This window comes from Gastrolobium bilobum, unplaced genomic scaffold (genome assembly GCF_033153095.1).
Source record: "Gastrolobium bilobum isolate Gb01-03AN ecotype WA unplaced genomic scaffold, APGP_CSIRO_Gbil_v1 utg119929, whole genome shotgun sequence".
Lineage (NCBI taxonomy): Eukaryota > Viridiplantae > Streptophyta > Magnoliopsida > Fabales > Fabaceae > Gastrolobium > Gastrolobium bilobum.
Window position 1 is genome coordinate 1,452 of NW_026898320.1, and position 5,554 is coordinate 7,005.

General features: G+C 34.0%; 1 long non-coding RNA gene across 1 annotated transcript; it reads left to right on the forward strand.

Moving 5' to 3' along the window:
* Nucleotides 1–233: 233 nt before the first annotated feature.
* Nucleotides 234–5,146, forward strand: LOC133314876 (uncharacterized). The gene is made up of 3 exons (XR_009752018.1): nucleotides 234–505; nucleotides 1,855–3,051; nucleotides 4,797–5,146. It is a non-coding gene; the product is annotated as an uncharacterized LOC133314876 (long non-coding RNA).
* The last annotated feature ends 408 nt before the right edge of the window (nucleotides 5,147–5,554 follow it).

Sequence of the window (5,554 nt, forward strand, 5' to 3'; positions counted from 1 at the left end):
ACTCAATTTATATTTATTTATTTAATTATTATTATTATTATTATTGTTATTTTTTATTTTATTTTTTTATTTTTGAATCGGACAACGGTCAGAAGCTTATCTTCCTCAATATCTCACTCAGGTTGTTGGTCCAGATGTAAAAATCCCCTGATCGAAGGGTGGTGTAAAGGCCATTAAATGCAGCTGAGCTAATATCCAATAGCCTGTGCATAAAGCTGCACCGTTGACAAGACCACACACTGCCATTTAGGCACTCCAGACTCTTTATTTTCTCCTTCACTATTCAAAAGACTCACCCTTCTTCGTCAAACTCTTCATTCTTTTTTTTGTTTCTTTCTACACCGAGCACCGTCGAGCCAAGCCAAGCAAGAGTTGAAGCATTCTGTCGCTCATCCTTGCCAGTAGAAAATTTCACCTTCGAGCCGTTCGTTGGAGCTTCTGAAAAAAAAAAAAATTCTCATCTTTGTTTTCTTCGTCGTGTAAGCAGTCAAGAAAAGGAAAAAAGGTTTGATATTTCCAAAACCCTAACCCTCTCTTGCTTTGGGTTGTTTCGCTATACCCATGTATCGTTTGGTGCTCGAGATTAGGCTAGGGGTCTGATTAGGGAAAAAAAGGTTTGATTTTTTTTTCCTGAAACCCTAACTTTATTTTTATTTTTATCTTTGGATTCTCTGTGACCATCTACCAATTTCTCACGCTGAGTTTCCTGTTCTCTAAACTATGTTTATCCATTTCATCTTCTTCCATCTACATATGGGTCGTTGTTGATCAAGACCGAAATATATATATATATATATATATATATATATATATATATATATATATATTATTTTTATTCAGATTCAAGTGATATACTGCTTTGCATTTGAACATACTCTAAAAGCATACTCTATGTTCATTCTTTGATATAATCCTGTAGAGTGCTCCTTACTGTTCATTCATTTTTTATTTTTTGGAGCTGCTGGTTATTATCATGTCAATTTTGACATTAGAGTTTGTGGATAGTGAAATATGCTTAGAGCAATTGATCTTGAAAAATGCTGTCATATGCTTCTGCTATGAGTTTATCACTTGGCTGCAAAATTTTGGTTATAGCAGCTTAATTCTTTATTGGTCAACACCTTGCTAGGAGATACATCTATTTTGTTCTCATTGATTGAGCTTCTTTGTTGAAACCATCTTGGTAAACAGAAATTATATTCTTGTCTTTGCTTTCCTTAAAGCTTAAACTTGGCATGTTCTGAGTAGGAGGTATAGGTCCTCCAACAAGAATAGAGGCTATGATCTGATCGTCTCTATATTGATAATCCATGATCATGTCAGGCAGCAAGAGTTTATGTATGTTGGGTATTCTTCACTCCTCGGTATATTGTTTAGGGATATCTAAATATTATCAGTTTCATCTGGTTATTGTTTTTGAGTTGATTACTTAATAAAAAATAAAATTGTTCCGATTGGGTGAATACATTAGATGTTTACCTATTTTTGAATATAAAATAATGCTGTCATGTATGCTCATAGTGAACACCACATCTGATCTACATGTTAAGTGGATAAACAAGCTTATTTGGTTGAGTTAAGTAGATTAATTTACATGTTTATTGATTTAATATACTTGCTCATTGATTCTGAAAATTAAAAAATAACCAGTAAGTGCTCATTATATTATTATTAATTTGTGATTTGTATTCTTTGTATAACATTGTTATGCTACTTTATCATTATTTTCTGATACAATTCCTGTAATTAAGCTGTTATAACACTTTATTTATTTTTCTTTGTTGACATTTATGGGTACTCATTTGCTGACAAATTTACCTTTATGTTTCTTTTATTCACTGATTTATTATCCAGTGAACAATGGCACCAAACAAAAATACAAAAATAAAGCATGGAGCAGTAAAAGGTAAAGCAGTTCACATACAAGCAACTCGAAGTTCATCAGCAGCTCGGTCTTCTTCTTCTGACCTTCCAGTTTCTGAAAGAGTTTCTCAACGTCTCAAGGAGCTGGATCAAGCCAAATTAAAAATTCATTATGAGAGAGGATTCGACCTATCTGATACAAAAGGAGCATATATGGAACATTTTGTCTGGCAACACGTCACGCCATGGCAATGGGAAGTCTTTGCTAACCATCCATCTGCTCAGGTGCCAATAAAGTTGGTTCACGATTTTGTGGCCAACTTCCCGGATGAGGAGGCACCACTTGCAGTCCCAGTTAGAGGAAAACTGGTGGACATATCCCCAGCAAAAATTCAAAAGGTGTACAACCTCAAAATTTCAGATTACAACTGGTTCCTGAAGCTTCTCTCAGACAGAACTCGGAATGAGGTTTATTCTTTAATGGCACGGACGGTCACCGGAGATGACACGACAAAATGGGATTCTGAAAAGATGCTGACAACGGATCTTACAAAGGAAGCTCAAGTTTGGGCGAAATTTGTTAGACATCGCATTTTTCCCAAGCTCCACATAAATCACTTATAAACTATGGTTGGTGTAGTGGTTTATTGCATTCTTCAAGGTCTGCCTTTTCACCCAGAGCGGCTCATACATCAAGAATTGTGTGAGAATTCAAAAAGGACATCAGGACCATTTTACTTCCCATGCTTGGTGAAGTTATTGTGTGATGCTGCTAGAGTGCCTTCTTCCTCCCAAGATGGAGCACTGGTCTCAATCCCTAACTCACCAATGAATGAGATATGCTTGAAGAGGATAGCTGAGTCAAGCCTACGGAAGAAAAAGAAAAACATCTTCAGCTCTGCCTTCTCAAGGAGCAGCTAAAGAAAAGGTTTCAGCTATGGAGGAGCGAATTGAGAAGCTGGAAAATGTCATAAAAAGGCTCCTCAAGTACATACAAAATACAAGAAAATGCTGTGCAGCTTCATACAGAGAAACTTTTCCTGATGAAGACTTTCCTGAGATTCCAGAACATTTATTTCAAGGTCACCTCCATGAAGGAACTTCTAAGGCTGCCGAACAAAATTTCGATGAGTTGGTTGATTTGGATGACACCTTTTCTGAAAGCTGAAATCTCTTGTTGGTACCCAGGTTCTTTATTTATTTAATTAAATATTTATTTATTTATTTTTCAATTTATTATTTTTATATATTTATGTATTGCCGTGAGGACCCAGCTTAATTTTAAGTTTGGGGTGATTTTGTGATTATATGCTGTTACCAATAATCTTTCTAGTATTTGCTGATTGGCGCATAAAAATGATAAAAATTTACTCTGTTTTGTATGCTGGATTACCTGAATGGTAACTTGGAAATAATTTATAGCCTGATGTGTTTAACATTCTCATTGCTTAAGTATAGCCAGATTTGATTAAATTAATTCCTAGTCAATTAAGGATCTAACTTAGTTGATCAATATTTATATAAGCTGAAAATCAATTGGCATGCCATAAAATTTTTTTTGTGATCCCTGATTTGCTGATTCACTGATAAACCACTGAATTAACAACCTTTGTGAGGTATTTGAACCTAAACACTCTATTCTTTTGTGAGTGGTCATTGTGTATTGGTGTTTTGAATGCTGCACTCTGTTTGGATGACTAATATGTTATTTCTGTGTGATTGGGGCATTGTTTCTGAATATGTAGCCTAGAGCCAAAAGCCTCACCCTTTGATTATATCCCTTGGTCCCTATATTTGAGCCTGAGGCCTTTCTTTTCTGATCATGTATCCTGATATTATGAGCCAAATCCCTTGTCCAACCTATATAGCTATCTTAGTATTTAGCTAATTCTCATTAGCTCAGAAATACAATAAGCTAAATGGGGCAAAGGGGAATTGGTTGTAAAAAAGAGAAGGGAAAGAAAAAGAAAAGAGGATCAGGAGGTTAAAAAATAAATTCGAAGAAAAAGGGGAACAAGTGATGTTATAAAAGGAGATCTCTGAGCTTGCTGTTTTTTTTTTTAAAAAAAGGGCAAAAGTAAAAATTTGTGGAAGTGATCAATGAAAAAGGGATAAAAGAGTTAGTAATTTCCCTTTATCTTGTTTAGGCAAAAATCAGAAAAAGCTAATGAAGATTAGTTAGACACTAAAGTGTTAGCTTAATTAGCCAAGTGACCAGAAAAACTAAGATCCTAGCCTTGTCTCATTACAAGCCTTAAAGACCCTTTGATGAAAGCAGCATATTGAACTTCAAGTTTCTAAATGGTAGTGTAGGTTGGAAGCATTCATGCATGATGATAATGAGTGAACTTTCTTATTAAAAAAAAGAAGAGAGTGTGATTGATTAAATATATCTGGAAAGGAATTCAGTGGAATGTCAATTGAATCATTTTAAGTTAAGGGTTGCAACTGAATGAATGAGCATAAAATATTGATTGAATGCTTATATAAGTGTTGATTGACTGGAGTTGGACGATTAATTTGATGTAGGAATTGGTTGACATTAAGCCTGGTCAATGCTTTAAGAAGTGTGATGTTGTGCAAAGATGGTTGATTAATTTAACTGAGTTATTGAAATTAAATCTGTGTTGTTATGTGACTTTTTATTTTTTTCTTAGCTAACAGGTGAAGTTGTGAGTGAAGTTTGTCTAATTACTTGAGGGCAAGCAATTAACTAAGTTTAGGGTATTTTGTTAGCACCAAATTATATATATTAATATTATTTTATTTTATGTTATTTAAGTACCTTTGGGCTGTTTAATTAGTGTTGTTGCAGGTAAATTAGGCCCAAATGAGTTAAGTAAAGGCCCAAGTAAAAAATGAAGGTAAAAAGTAAAAAGAGTAGAATTTGGCTTGTTTTTCCTTACATGTTTTACTTTCATTTTTAATTTCAGCTGAGAAGAAAAGAATGAAAAGGCACGTGGATCAGCTTTATGAAGTGAACACATTTTAACCATTGGATGACAAGGAGATTGACGGCTCTTAGTGTGTAGAATTTTTAGTTTTAGTTCCTTTTGTGGTTTGTAAAAAGAATATATAGATATCAGATTTTTAGATCGGAGACAGAGACTTAGAAAATTTTCAATCTTTGTATTTCTTTCATTGTTTAGAAAACTCGTGTGTTCTTCACTCCTTGAAAATCTTCAAGATCTCATTCTTTTTCAAGCACTGATAACGCTGGAAGGAAGGATCGAAGGAGGTGCTTGCAAGTGGAGAAAGATCCTGCTCTAGATAGGATCGGTATTATGTTGAACTATTTTTCTGATTTTATCTTTTAATGCATGTTTCTGTTTTTCTTTCATCTTTGATTTTCTTTTTCTGAATATGGGTTTCTAATTTCTTTATTTTCTGGGTATGTTAATAATGATTGGGTGAATTTTTGATGTTCTTTGTTACTGTTTTTTTTATCTCATTCGAATTAGTTTTTCAACAAAAAGAAATTGGGAAATTGATTTTTGTTAAGTGTTAAATGAACCCTTTTTGATTAGGGATAATCAAAGGTGATTTCTGATATAATTCTCTGTAAAGATTCAAGAAGCTTTGGGAAAAGATCTTCTTGAGCCTTAATGTTGATTCTAGAAAGTCAATTAAACTTGCCGTAGCAACTCAGAAACTGAGATAAATTCGCTGTAGCACTGTACGTATTTGCAGG